This window comes from Amaranthus tricolor, chromosome 5, assembly GCF_026212465.1.
Source record: "Amaranthus tricolor cultivar Red isolate AtriRed21 chromosome 5, ASM2621246v1, whole genome shotgun sequence".
NCBI lineage: Eukaryota > Viridiplantae > Streptophyta > Magnoliopsida > Caryophyllales > Amaranthaceae > Amaranthus > Amaranthus tricolor.
Genome location: NC_080051.1, coordinates 21,819,082 through 21,834,615, shown reverse-complemented (window position 1 = coordinate 21,834,615; position 15,534 = coordinate 21,819,082). Strand labels below are relative to the sequence as shown.

General features: G+C 28.3%; 1 non-coding gene and 1 pseudogene across 1 annotated transcript; one reads left to right on the top strand and one right to left on the bottom strand.

Moving 5' to 3' along the window:
* The first annotated feature begins 9,164 nt into the window (after positions 1-9,164).
* Positions 9,165-15,534, top strand: part of LOC130813567 (2-oxoglutarate-dependent dioxygenase 11-like) — a 9,813-nt pseudogene continuing 3,443 nt past the window's right edge.
* LOC130814361 (U5 spliceosomal RNA) lies at positions 14,879-14,993 on the bottom strand. Its single transcript, XR_009042389.1, has one exon. It is a non-coding gene; the product is annotated as a U5 spliceosomal RNA (small nuclear RNA).

The window sequence follows — 15,534 nt, the reverse complement described above, 5'->3', positions numbered from 1 at the left end:
AAAATTTGCAGAAAATGAAATTTAAATATAATGAACACATATAAAAATTTATGGGCATAATTTCATGTAAATAAATATATGTAAGAATTTATACCTTTACTAATATCACTATTAATTAATTCCCTTTGTTGTAGAATTTCTAACCACAAAATTAGCTTCCTCCCCTTGAATTTCTATAATTAACACTAAATACTATTATTAGAAAATTTTTGAGAATTTTTAGGAATTTTTCTAGGGTTTTTAGAATTTTTCTTTAGAAATTTGCTTTTAGGAATAAATTTTCTGATTTTTTTTTCTCCTCCTTTCCTTTTACCCACGGTATGCTTGTTCTATTTATAGGCTAAGGATTGTAATTTTTTTGTTGTTTTAATTTTTCTTCATGTGCAAGCAAATATAATTACTCCAAGATATTTTATCATAAGGATAAGACTACATTAAAATTTTTTGTCACCTAGTTTTAGTCTTGCCGCCAACTTTTTAGAATTTTACCTTTTTTTTTTAATTATTATTATAATATATATCTTTATTTTTAATAAATTAATATGGGAAATAAAAAGATTTAGCTAGACTTAATATTTAGATAATTTATTTTAAGAGAAATAAATTATATATAAAAGAAAAACGAGAACTTAAAAACGATTGGAATAAAATTTCGAAACGGCATTAAAAAGAAAATAATAAAACGAAACGATTATTGAATTTGTCAAAATATTTAAGATTAAGAAAAACGGTCTGTTACAAAGGCGATGTGGGATAGCATGTATGAAACATTTCAATTCATGGGTGAATTGCAACACATCCGATCCCACATCCTAAAATGAAAGATGGGAAGCTCCTACTTTCTTATAAATAGTCTCATGTGAATTCCAATGGTTTTGCTTAAGTGTTCCCATTGGCTATCTTCTTACTTTAGAAGGTTGGGCTATATGGGCATACTATAGAATAGTGTGTAGGGAGGTTTGGGTTTCTAGGGTCGGGTGAGGGGTTAGGATTAGGATAGAAGGCTTTAGAGCCATAAGGGAGGGGGACTAACTTAGGGTAGGATAGGGTAGGGGCTTAGAATAGAAGGTATATGTTTAGGTTAGGATAGTGCTTAGGGGAGGGTTAGGGTAGGATAGGATAGGGGTTTAGGGTGGGGTAGGATAGGATAGGGGTTTAGGCTAGGGTAGGATAGAATAGGGGTTTAGGCTAGGGTAGGATAGAATAGGGGTTTAGGCTAGGGTAGGATAGAATAGGGATTTAGGGTAGGGTAGGATAGAATAGGGGTTTAGGGTAGGATAGGGTAGGGGTTTAGGGTGGGGTAGGATAGGGGTTTAGGGTGGGGTATGTTTTTTACATGCCGGAAGCATGGTTCGGCATTTCCTTACTATCAAGCCTTTTTATTATTATGTTACTGTTTTCATATAAATGCAACATTATAATACCATACAATAGAAATAAATTCATAACATCTTGCATATAAATATTCATTTATTAAACTAAATCAAAACTAAAATGGGCCTTTAGTATTTATTTATAGATAAATTTCAATTATGCTTTATTATTTTCTTAATAACTTATTTTTAAATTTTGTACATGAATAATTAATTTTCTTAGGATCGAAATCGACACGAAATATTTTAAAATAAATAATTTATTAAATGAGTTGGCATATATTCTTATTCACCAAAATAAATTAATTTTAATTATTTCTTTCATTTTTATTCTTTTTGCCTACAATAACCATTTAATTTATTAATTTATTTCTTTAAAAATTAAATATCATAAAATTTCACAAAAATAATTTAAATGAAATGAAAATACAGTAACACTAAAATAAATTATTTTTTTCCAGAATTAATTATTTTTAACCCAAATTTATGAATTTCCTTATTTTATGCGTTTTTTAGCAAAAACAAATTAATAATAATATTTATATTCAACAATTATTCACGAAATTAATACACAACTCATGTCTCATACTTTTATATATACAGAAAAAGTTTCGTTTAAAAATATTAATATTTACTATTATAATTAAAATTATTTCAGATTTTGCGGTTTGTTTTTTTTTAGAAAAAACTTAATAATAATATTTATACTTAACAATATTTCACGAAATTAATACAAAATCTATATCTCATATATATATATATGTACAGAAAAAATTTCTTTTAAAAATATTAATATTTACTATTTTAATTCAAATTATTTCAGATTTTGCGGTTTTTGGCAATTTCAAAGAATAAATCATATAAATTAAATTACAACGAATTAATTCACCAAAATTTGCAGAAAATGAAATTTAAATATAATGAACACATATAAAAATTTATGGGCATAATTTCATGTAAATAAATATATGTAAGAATTTATACCTTTACTAATATCACTATTAATTAATTCCCTTTGTTGTAGAATTTCTAACCACAAAATTAGCTTCCTCCCCTTGAATTTCTATAATTAACACTAAATACTATTATTAGAAAATTTTTGAGAATTTTTAGGAATTTTTCTAGGGTTTTTAGAATTTTTCTTTAGAAATTTGCTTTTAGGAATAAATTTTCTGATTTTTTTTTCTCCTCCTTTCCTTTTACCCACGGTATGCTTGTTCTATTTATAGGCTAAGGATTGTAATTTTTTTGTTGTTTTAATTTTTCTTCATGTGCAAGCAAATATAATTACTCCAAGATATTTTATCATAAGGATAAGACTACATTAAAATTTTTTGTCACCTAGTTTTAGTCTTGCCGCCAACTTTTTAGAATTTTACCTTTTTTTTTTAATTATTATTATAATATATATCTTTATTTTTAATAAATTAATATGGGAAATAAAAAGATTTAGCTAGACTTAATATTTAGATAATTTATTTTAAGAGAAATAAATTATATATAAAAGAAAAACGAGAACTTAAAAACGATTGGAATAAAATTTCGAAACGGCATTAAAAAGAAAATAATAAAACGAAACGATTATTGAATTTGTCAAAATATTTAAGATTAAGAAAAACGGTCTGTTACAAAGGCGATGTGGGATAGCATGTATGAAACATTTCAATTCATGGGTGAATTGCAACACATCCGATCCCACATCCTAAAATGAAAGATGGGAAGCTCCTACTTTCTTATAAATAGTCTCATGTGAATTCCAATGGTTTTGCTTAAGTGTTCCCATTGGCTATCTTCTTACTTTAGAAGGTTGGGCTATATGGGCATACTATAGAATAGTGTGTAGGGAGGTTTGGGTTTCTAGGGTCGGGTGAGGGGTTAGGATTAGGATAGAAGGCTTTAGAGCCATAAGGGAGGGGGACTAACTTAGGGTAGGATAGGGTAGGGGCTTAGAATAGAAGGTATATGTTTAGGTTAGGATAGTGCTTAGGGGAGGGTTAGGGTAGGATAGGATAGGGGTTTAGGGTGGGGTAGGATAGGATAGGGGTTTAGGCTAGGGTAGGATAGAATAGGGGTTTAGGCTAGGGTAGGATAGAATAGGGGTTTAGGCTAGGGTAGGATAGAATAGGGATTTAGGGTAGGGTAGGATAGAATAGGGGTTTAGGGTAGGATAGGGTAGGGGTTTAGGGTGGGGTAGGATAGGGGTTTAGGGTGGGGTATGTTTTTTACATGCCGGAAGCATGGTTCGGCATTTCCTTACTATCAAGCCTTTTTATTATTATGTTACTGTTTTCATATAAATGCAACATTATAATACCATACAATAGAAATAAATTCATAACATCTTGCATATAAATATTCATTTATTAAACTAAATCAAAACTAAAATGGGCCTTTAGTATTTATTTATAGATAAATTTCAATTATGCTTTATTATTTTCTTAATAACTTATTTTTAAATTTTGTACATGAATAATTAATTTTCTTAGGATCGAAATCGACACGAAATATTTTAAAATAAATAATTTATTAAATGAGTTGGCATATATTCTTATTCACCAAAATAAATTAATTTTAATTATTTCTTTCATTTTTATTCTTTTTGCCTACAATAACCATTTAATTTATTAATTTATTTCTTTAAAAATTAAATATCATAAAATTTCACAAAAATAATTTAAATGAAATGAAAATACAGTAACACTAAAATAAATTATTTTTTTCCAGAATTAATTATTTTTAACCCAAATTTATGAATTTCCTTATTTTATGCGTTTTTTAGCAAAAACAAATTAATAATAATATTTATATTCAACAATTATTCACGAAATTAATACACAACTCATGTCTCATACTTTTATATATACAGAAAAAGTTTCGTTTAAAAATATTAATATTTACTATTATAATTAAAATTATTTCAGATTTTGCGGTTTGTTTTTTTTTAGAAAAAACTTAATAATAATATTTATACTTAACAATATTTCACGAAATTAATACAAAATCTATATCTCATATATATATATATGTACAGAAAAAATTTCTTTTAAAAATATTAATATTTACTATTTTAATTCAAATTATTTCAGATTTTGCGGTTTTTGGCAATTTCAAAGAATAAATCATATAAATTAAATTACAACGAATTAATTCACCAAAATTTGCAGAAAATGAAATTTAAATATAATGAACACATATAAAAATTTATGGGCATAATTTCATGTAAATAAATATATGTAAGAATTTATACCTTTACTAATATCACTATTAATTAATTCCCTTTGTTGTAGAATTTCTAACCACAAAATTAGCTTCCTCCCCTTGAATTTCTATAATTAACACTAAATACTATTATTAGAAAATTTTTGAGAATTTTTAGGAATTTTTCTAGGGTTTTTAGAATTTTTCTTTAGAAATTTGCTTTTAGGAATAAATTTTCTGATTTTTTTTTCTCCTCCTTTCCTTTTACCCACGGTATGCTTGTTCTATTTATAGGCTAAGGATTGTAATTTTTTTGTTGTTTTAATTTTTCTTCATGTGCAAGCAAATATAATTACTCCAAGATATTTTATCATAAGGATAAGACTACATTAAAATTTTTTGTCACCTAGTTTTAGTCTTGCCGCCAACTTTTTAGAATTTTACCTTTTTTTTTTAATTATTATTATAATATATATCTTTATTTTTAATAAATTAATATGGGAAATAAAAAGATTTAGCTAGACTTAATATTTAGATAATTTATTTTAAGAGAAATAAATTATATATAAAAGAAAAACGAGAACTTAAAAACGATTGGAATAAAATTTCGAAACGGCATTAAAAAGAAAATAATAAAACGAAACGATTATTGAATTTGTCAAAATATTTAAGATTAAGAAAAACGGTCTGTTACAAAGGCGATGTGGGATAGCATGTATGAAACATTTCAATTCATGGGTGAATTGCAACACATCCGATCCCACATCCTAAAATGAAAGATGGGAAGCTCCTACTTTCTTATAAATAGTCTCATGTGAATTCCAATGGTTTTGCTTAAGTGTTCCCATTGGCTATCTTCTTACTTTAGAAGGTTGGGCTATATGGGCATACTATAGAATAGTGTGTAGGGAGGTTTGGGTTTCTAGGGTCGGGTGAGGGGTTAGGATTAGGATAGAAGGCTTTAGAGCCATAAGGGAGGGGGACTAACTTAGGGTAGGATAGGGTAGGGGCTTAGAATAGAAGGTATATGTTTAGGTTAGGATAGTGCTTAGGGGAGGGTTAGGGTAGGATAGGATAGGGGTTTAGGGTGGGGTAGGATAGGATAGGGGTTTAGGCTAGGGTAGGATAGAATAGGGGTTTAGGCTAGGGTAGGATAGAATAGGGGTTTAGGCTAGGGTAGGATAGAATAGGGATTTAGGGTAGGGTAGGATAGAATAGGGGTTTAGGGTAGGATAGGGTAGGGGTTTAGGGTGGGGTAGGATAGGGGTTTAGGGTGGGGTATGTTTTTTACATGCCGGAAGCATGGTTCGGCATTTCCTTACTATCAAGCCTTTTTATTATTATGTTACTGTTTTCATATAAATGCAACATTATAATACCATACAATAGAAATAAATTCATAACATCTTGCATATAAATATTCATTTATTAAACTAAATCAAAACTAAAATGGGCCTTTAGTATTTATTTATAGATAAATTTCAATTATGCTTTATTATTTTCTTAATAACTTATTTTTAAATTTTGTACATGAATAATTAATTTTCTTAGGATCGAAATCGACACGAAATATTTTAAAATAAATAATTTATTAAATGAGTTGGCATATATTCTTATTCACCAAAATAAATTAATTTTAATTATTTCTTTCATTTTTATTCTTTTTGCCTACAATAACCATTTAATTTATTAATTTATTTCTTTAAAAATTAAATATCATAAAATTTCACAAAAATAATTTAAATGAAATGAAAATACAGTAACACTAAAATAAATTATTTTTTTCCAGAATTAATTATTTTTAACCCAAATTTATGAATTTCCTTATTTTATGCGTTTTTTAGCAAAAACAAATTAATAATAATATTTATATTCAACAATTATTCACGAAATTAATACACAACTCATGTCTCATACTTTTATATATACAGAAAAAGTTTCGTTTAAAAATATTAATATTTACTATTATAATTAAAATTATTTCAGATTTTGCGGTTTGTTTTTTTTTAGAAAAAACTTAATAATAATATTTATACTTAACAATATTTCACGAAATTAATACAAAATCTATATCTCATATATATATATGTACAGAAAAAATTTCTTTTAAAAATATTAATATTTACTATTTTAATTCAAATTATTTCAGATTTTGCGGTTTTTGGCAATTTCAAAGAATAAATCATATAAATTAAATTACAACGAATTAATTCACCAAAATTTGCAGAAAATGAAATTTAAATATAATGAACACATATAAAAATTTATGGGCATAATTTCATGTAAATAAATATATGTAAGAATTTATACCTTTACTAATATCACTATTAATTAATTCCCTTTGTTGTAGAATTTCTAACCACAAAATTAGCTTCCTCCCCTTGAATTTCTATAATTAACACTAAATACTATTATTAGAAAATTTTTGAGAATTTTTAGGAATTTTTCTAGGGTTTTTAGAATTTTTCTTTAGAAATTTGCTTTTAGGAATAAATTTTCTGATTTTTTTTTCTCCTCCTTTCCTTTTACCCACGGTATGCTTGTTCTATTTATAGGCTAAGGATTGTAATTTTTTTGTTGTTTTAATTTTTCTTCATGTGCAAGCAAATATAATTACTCCAAGATATTTTATCATAAGGATAAGACTACATTAAAATTTTTTGTCACCTAGTTTTAGTCTTGCCGCCAACTTTTTAGAATTTTACCTTTTTTTTTTAATTATTATTATAATATATATCTTTATTTTTAATAAATTAATATGGGAAATAAAAAGATTTAGCTAGACTTAATATTTAGATAATTTATTTTAAGAGAAATAAATTATATATAAAAGAAAAACGAGAACTTAAAAACGATTGGAATAAAATTTCGAAACGGCATTAAAAAGAAAATAATAAAACGAAACGATTATTGAATTTGTCAAAATATTTAAGATTAAGAAAAACGGTCTGTTACAAAGGCGATGTGGGATAGCATGTATGAAACATTTCAATTCATGGGTGAATTGCAACACATCCGATCCCACATCCTAAAATGAAAGATGGGAAGCTCCTACTTTCTTATAAATAGTCTCATGTGAATTCTAATGGTTTTGCTTAAGTATTCCCATTGGCTATCTTCTTACTTTAGAAGGTTGGGCTATATGGGCATAGTATAGAATAGTGTGTAGGGAGGTTTAGGTTTCTAGGGTCGGGTGAGGGGTTAGGATTAGGATAGAAGGCTTTAGAGCCATAAGGGAGGGGGACTAACTTAGGGTAGGATAGGATAGGGTAGGGGCTTAGAATAGAAGGTATATGTTTAGGTTAGGATAGTGCCTAGGGGAGGGTTAGGGTAGGATAAGATAGGGGCTTAAGGTAGGGTATGATAGGATAAGGTAGGGGTTTAGGGTTGGGTAGGATAGGATAGGGGTTTAGGCTAGGGTAGGATAGAATAGGGGTTTAGGGTAGGATAGGATAGTGGTTTAGGGTAGGGTATGATAGAATAGGGGTTTAGGGTAGGGTAGGATAGAATAGGGGTTTAGGGTGGGGTAGGATAGGGGTTTAGGGTGGGGTAGGATAGGGGTTTAGGGTGGGGTAGGATAGGATAGGGGTTTAGGGTGGGGTAGGATAGGATAGTGGTTTAGGGTGGGGTAGGATAGGATAGGGGTTTAGGGTAGGTTAGGATAGGGGTTTAGGGTAGTGTAGGATAGTAAAAATGTTACACACATGAATTGTGTTGGTCTAAATTGATGGTTTTGAAAATTTCTCGAGTTTTTGTGTTAATTCTTATGGTCTTCAATGTGATATTATATTTTATCGATCATTTCACTAAAATTTTTTCATTATTTTCCCCTTCCCATAAAATTAAATTCTTGAAATACTTTATATTTTGGAGTATCAAAACATGAGAAGTTGTGATAATTCTATGGAGTGAGCAAGGCAGCATGTAAACAACATCATAAGCTTGAGCGAGCAATCAAGCCGCTCAGGGGTGCCGAGCAAGCATATAAATCTCAATTCTTTCTAGAGACGTTTAAAACTGAATCCAACTTAACTCGATTTTAAAGTGAATTTAAAATAATGTAAAAATCAATGTGAATACAAGAACCGATTTTAAAATAATTCAAATTGATCCAATGATGCAAATAAACACCCTCCTTTCTTCATTTATTTCATTAGTTGAGCTCCCTATCAACAATTTTAACAAATTCTCAAATGTTCCTTCACCTAATTTATTGACATTGTTTGTTTACTTAACCTTGAAAATATCCTTAGTTTAACATTTTTTGATGTATATAGTCCTTATATATTTTTCAATGACTTTATATAAATATAAAATGAGGTATTAAATAAGTTGATATCTTCTTAATGTGGCGGCCGACTCATGAGTCATGACTTTTGTGTTATTGAAAATGATTATCATTCACTCTGTCTATATTGGTGCTTTTGACTATTTATTTAACTTAGATTCGACTCAAACTTTTCTTAAACTTAATTTATGATCCAACCATGTTAAAAAAGGTAAAATAAATGATTAAATACAATCCATCTATAAGTCATTAGGTACACTTTTAAAATCCTAAACCCATTAAACTCGATAGGTTTGAATTCAAATATGAAGTATAAGACTTTGGTTGTGGATTTGAACTTGAGTCTGAGTTTGAGTCACACGGTTTACACCAGACCAGAATATATTATGGTTTTTCGGTCCGGTCTGGTCTAAAATTTTTAAAACTTAGATCGGATCGGAAACTGTAATTTAAAAAAAACAGATCAGGCCATTTAGACCGTAGACTAAACCAAATACTTAAATTACGGTTTGATCCGATTTGATTTACAATTTAAATCAAACTTTGATCGGCCCTAGTCAAAATAAGCATAGTTGACATCCTAATCATTTAAAGGAGTAGGCTAAGAAGACAACCAATCACATCATACAATTACTTTTCACATCATAATATCCCTCCTCATTTCATAATTGATATTTTTTTCTCTTTCAAAATTAATATTTCTACATCTATTTCTTTTAAAATTAATTTAAAAACATTATATACCACCTTTGTGTCATAATGTTTGCTATATTTTTAATTACATCAGTTTCACAATATATGCTGTATTGCTATATATTCACTCCTATCATGATTAAATGTTAATTTTATTAATATTTAACTTTTACTCATTCCATTTTCATATGTAATTTACGAATTTTAGTGTTAAATTTTGACTATGATTTTCAATCGATCTATAAGAAAAAACATATTCATGTGGTATCTTGTTAGATTTGTTTCAAAATATATACTTTTAAATATCAACTTTTTAGAATTTTTAAAAACTCACAATTTACATTATTTGATTTAAAGTTTACATTGAGATATACGAAAAAAGCGAATGAGAAGAACATTTAAAAATAGAGGGAGTATAGTTTTTAAAGAAGCATGATTAGAGATATTTACGATCTAAAAATCGATAAGTGTGCAAAACTAAATGAAACATTTCACATTTGGTTAGAATATTATATGAGGGAGCATGTCATAATAAAGGAAGTAACTTATAAATTGTCTTATTTATTTTATTTTATCTTACTTCATATTTTATTAATTTTTATATTTTTGTCATCATTAACTTTTATTCTATTTTACTATCAGTTCTTAATACTTGGTACAATGTCAAAATGATGTAATTATCATGTAATGGGTCTAGTATAAAAAAAAATACAACCTATCTTTTGAGAGATCTTCTTTGTGGGAAACATCTCTTAAGTTCAACCTATTAAAGCTTAACTCACCCAATTAGTCAAAAAAAAATATGTGAAACAAATAAGTCGTAGAAATTTGAGCAAATGCGTATCATGTTGTATTCTTATTCATCATACCATCATCATTTGTTTGCAATCTTTTAGTTATTCATAAAGGCACGTGACTGCCAACTTAGATTGCAAGCTACTCATGTACTCATAACACATCTAACTTTACCAAGACTTAATTCAGCTGCCATATATTCTCATTTCTATTTAATTTGCATTTAATTTTTGTTTTGATTCCTCACAAATATTTATATTCTCTTATTTTATTTACGGTCCATTTGATAGATGATAACAGAGGGTGGTATTGAAAATGAAAAATTAATATAATTTTAGTTGAAAAATCTTTTGGCTACCTTAAAGGTCATACTTGTCCAACTTTAATCATCTTATTTCTTTATAAAATTCATTTCAATGCATTATCATAGGGAGATGTGATATTAGGTGGTAATGGAAATTTGTAAACAAAAAAATTTTTTTGTGATCAAAGTTTCATTACCATGGAAATGCTATGGAACTTTTGATGAATTTTTACACTATAAATCATTCTCATTACCACCATTTAGTACCATTAACCAAACAGTCTATTAATATTTGTCTTATCCACACACTGCAATAGCATATTTTCCAAAATCATGAGGACATATAGAGTAGCAAAAATTTGTATCAATTTTCAATTTATTTTGTTCTACTTATTTTAAATTATTTTCTTTTTTGGAAATTAACCCCACTAAGCCTGGCTGAATAGCATGAACACCATGAGTTGTGATTCAGGGCCTCATCTTAGAATTGTCCATCATTAGAGCCATTATGTTGCATTGAATAAAAGTACTTGTATTGTACAATGTTTTAATATTATTATTGATAGTGTTATTGACCATTCATTTGTTGTTTATAATTCATCCATAAAATGATAAATTAATAATCCCTCCGTTCTTTTTTGATCTTCCACATTACTATAACGGGTAGTTTCAAAAGTTCTTCCACTTTAGAATACTTTCTATTTTTAGAAAGTTTTTATCCCACTTTTACCCCTTAAAACCCCCCTTTTCTTTTAATGTACCCCTTTTCTTTTATTTATAATTATTTTCTCTCTCATACTTTCAATACAATTATTACTTCACACTACTATATAATTAAAATAATTCCCACTACAACCTCATACTTCCAATACAATCATTACTTCACACTACTATTTAATTAAAATAATACCCACTACAACCCAAAGATTATATCTTCCTTAATATGTGTGAAAAACTCAAAGTGGAAGATCAAAAAAGAACGGACGGAGTATCTAACTATTGTCTAACAAAATCAAAATGAGGGATTAATTCTTGTGGTAATTATTGATTAGGTGATAAATCATGGGATGACGAGTTCATTCTTGGATGAATTGCTAAATGTTTCCAAGCAATTTTTTGGGCTTCCTTTAGATGAGAAACTGAAATATTGCCCAATTCCATCGAAGGACACTACCAAATACTTCAATGGGTATGCAAATTCCTCCCCTATTGCAGGATATGAGAAATCTTTGAACTGGAATGATAGATTATTTCTCATAGCTCATCCTGACAAATATCGTAAACTCCGATTTTGGCCTCAAAAACCACACAACTTCAGGTATATATATGACTTGCATAACTTTCTTGGTGTGTATTGTTGGGTTGTTTTTACAAATTAAAGATGATTTTCATATTTTATAGGTCATTGGAGATTTTTCTCCCACAGTCCTCATATATGGATTTGATATGGTATCTATTTGGCTTATGAAGTGTGAGCATCATCTTGTGTTTTCCGATCATATATGCTGACGTTCAAAATAAGTCAAGTCTAAACTTAAATATAATGTCAAAACTTAAATATAATGTCAGAGCCGAAGTTCGATTAAAAATTATATGATAGCTAGGTCCAAAAAGGATGATATTCTTAACCTAATTATTAATTACTTCCACGTAGGAATTTAACACGGTTTGCATGCGAGGAGGTTTTTATGGCATAAAACCTTATATTTTCTTAATCTACTAATCATTACACCTATATAGTTCCTCCGTTCCTTAAAGTTATCGTTTTTAATTGTTATTTTGCGTTAGTTTTTATTATTATTGTTCATATGAGTAATCTATCTAATTATATCGTAAATTTTGGACAAAACTAATTTTATAAAAAATTAATATAAAAATATAATAAGAAATTACGGAAAGATAAAAATCTATCTATTTAATCGTTGACTTAAAATTTACTAGATTGAATTTATTTTTAAAGAATGAGTGAAATTAAACTTATTATTGTACGTTTTCAAGTACTGAAGGCTAAAATATAATTTATTTTTGTAAAGTAATACAATAGGGGTGTATCTAATGTCATTTAATAATGCCAACTGACAATATTTTACTTATATATAAAATGGTATACTTAAAAGATATTACGATATGCATGTGTTGGTTAAAATTTGTTATGTCAATGCTGACCTAAGCCCAAACCTCTTTTAAGTATAATTTTTTAATTATTATGGACATTATTTGATTTTATTTTAGTGTTAGCCCCAAAATATAGAGATTTATACAAATGTAATGTTATTGTCTAAAAATGAAATAATGGTAATCAATTATTGATGCAGAGAATTGGTAAAGGAATACAGTTTGAAGCTAAAAATGATGTTTGATGTTCTCCTAAAAGCGATGGCGAAGTCTATACGATTAGATGAAAATAGCTTCTTAAATCAAATGGATGGAGGAGTTATCGCAACAAGATTTGCAATGTATCCTCGCTGTTCATCTCCTGATCGTGTTTACGGCATTCATCCACATACTGATGGATCAACTATTACAACACTTTTACCTGATCGTGTTTACATATTCTTGTTACTCATCCTGACAATTTTTGTAAATTCCAATTTTGGCCTCAAAAACCACACAATTTCAGGTAAATTTAGCTTGGCATATCAAACAAATATCTTTTCACCTCAAACTAAATAACTCGTTTAGTTATTGAGTTAGTTATCCAGTTATAAATTAATAAAACGCTATTTTTAAAATAAAAATTGTTAAAAAGTACTACATAAATTTTTTTTCCCAAAAGGTACTCTATAGAAAAAGTTTTGTACTCTAAAGAAAAAGTTTTGTCAAAAAATTCCTAATAAATTTTTTTCTGTTTCAATGAGTACCAAGTAACGTTTTCTACGGTTAACTGGTCAAAATCGAAAACTCTTCTTTCTCATCTTCAATTTCTTTTTCAATTTAATTTTGATTTTGATTAAAAAGTAGAGGAAGAAGATTGTGAAGAAATTGAATTGGATTTAGTTTAGACAGATCGGGTAAAATAATTAAGTAAAGTTGAGTATTTACTTAAATGTGTTATTGTTATCTACAAATGAAAAACTGGTAATCAATTATGATGCAGAGAATTGGTCAAGGAATACAATTTGAGGTTAAAAATGATGCTGGGAGTCCTCCTTAAAGCCATGTCAAGGTCTATAAAAATAGATGAAGATAGTTTGTTGAATGAGATGGATGAAGGAGCCATAGCAACAAGATTTGCAATGTATCCTCGTTGTTCGTGTCCTGATCGTGTTTATGGAGTTCATCCACATTCTGATGGATCAGTTATTACGGCACTTCTACCAGATAAGGAAGTATCTGAAGGCTTAGATATCATGAAAGATTAGAGTTGTTCAAAACAAACCCGACCAGGAATTGAAAATTATCCGACCCGAAAAAATGTTAAATTTTTAGGTTTACCGAACCGGAATTATCCGAACCGATACTGCACTCGAATCGTTTGATAACCGAAAAGGGCAAAATCGAACTCGGACTGCAACCGAATTTTATAACCGACATATAAACGTTAACCGATGTTACCCGAACTCAATAGTGATCGACCCGAGTCAAATCCGACCCGAACTATGCACGTAACCGAATGCAACCTGACTAAAACCGATTAAGATCGAACTGATACAAACCCGAATCGATTATTAATCGAAATGTTTTTAATCCGAACTGATACAAACCCGAACCGATTGTTAATCGAACTGTTATAAATCCGAATCAATTTTTCACCTAATTTCAGCAAATTAGGTCCAATTTCAATTTTCTAATTATGATTTTTTGAATATTTGAAAACTAATTTCTAATATTGAAACATTGTAAACAAGATTATATATAAATAAATAAGATTCCCCATGATATTAAAATCAATTACAAACCAATAAGCACATTACAAAAATTGGACAATTAGTAAGATCTCACACGTCTATATACAAAGATCAACGACTTAGAATAAGTAATGTATCAATTGAGTAATATATTCATCAAATTGGACAATTAGTTATCTAAAATAATTTATTTGAGTATATAAATATTTTATATCAAATATTAAATATTTTTATCATTGAATTTGATCAAATTGCATAATTTAGGCTATTTAATTCAAAGTAACAAAAGATGAGGTACTAGTTTCATTTACTATAATAGATCAAATTACAATAAATAAACTTTGAATTACGATCGATTATTAATAGCCTATAAATTATTAATAGCCTATAAAGGCTTCCTCCAGAAATAAACGTATGCCACTTAATGAAGCGAGCACATGGTATTCTTTAGTAAAAGGCGAAAGAATAGTTCGCTTTGTGCTCACTGCATGGTAGCGTGAGAATAAAGAGAAGCAGGTTTTGTTATTTATATGCATAGCATTACCTTGCTCTTTTTTCTTGACCGATGTGGGATATTGTGCTTTCACTAATCTCTACAACAATGTTTTTTTTTCGGAAAGTACTCCAAAAATGTAGTGTTTTGAGAATTTGAAATAAGAAATCCCTTGTTAACTCATATTTACATTAGAGTAAGTTAGAATGAGTAGTAATAAAACTGAATTTACAAAATTTTCAATGGGTTAATAAATGGGTTAAAATATGGGTCGACCTGACCTGATTGACCAATTTAATAAATGGGTTAAACAGGTTTTTTTTGGGTTTAAAAATTCAACCAGAACCTAACCCATTTAATAAACAGATCAGGTTGGGTTGACCCATTTAATTAATTGGGTCAAAAATCTAAACCCAAACCCGCTAATTTTGGATCGGTTTCAGATCAGGTTAGCAGGTTGGGTCAGCTTTTGCCAGCCTTAAGATCAGTAATAACATTGAGTTAACTGTCAATGATAGTCTGTAACTATAACTCTATAACTC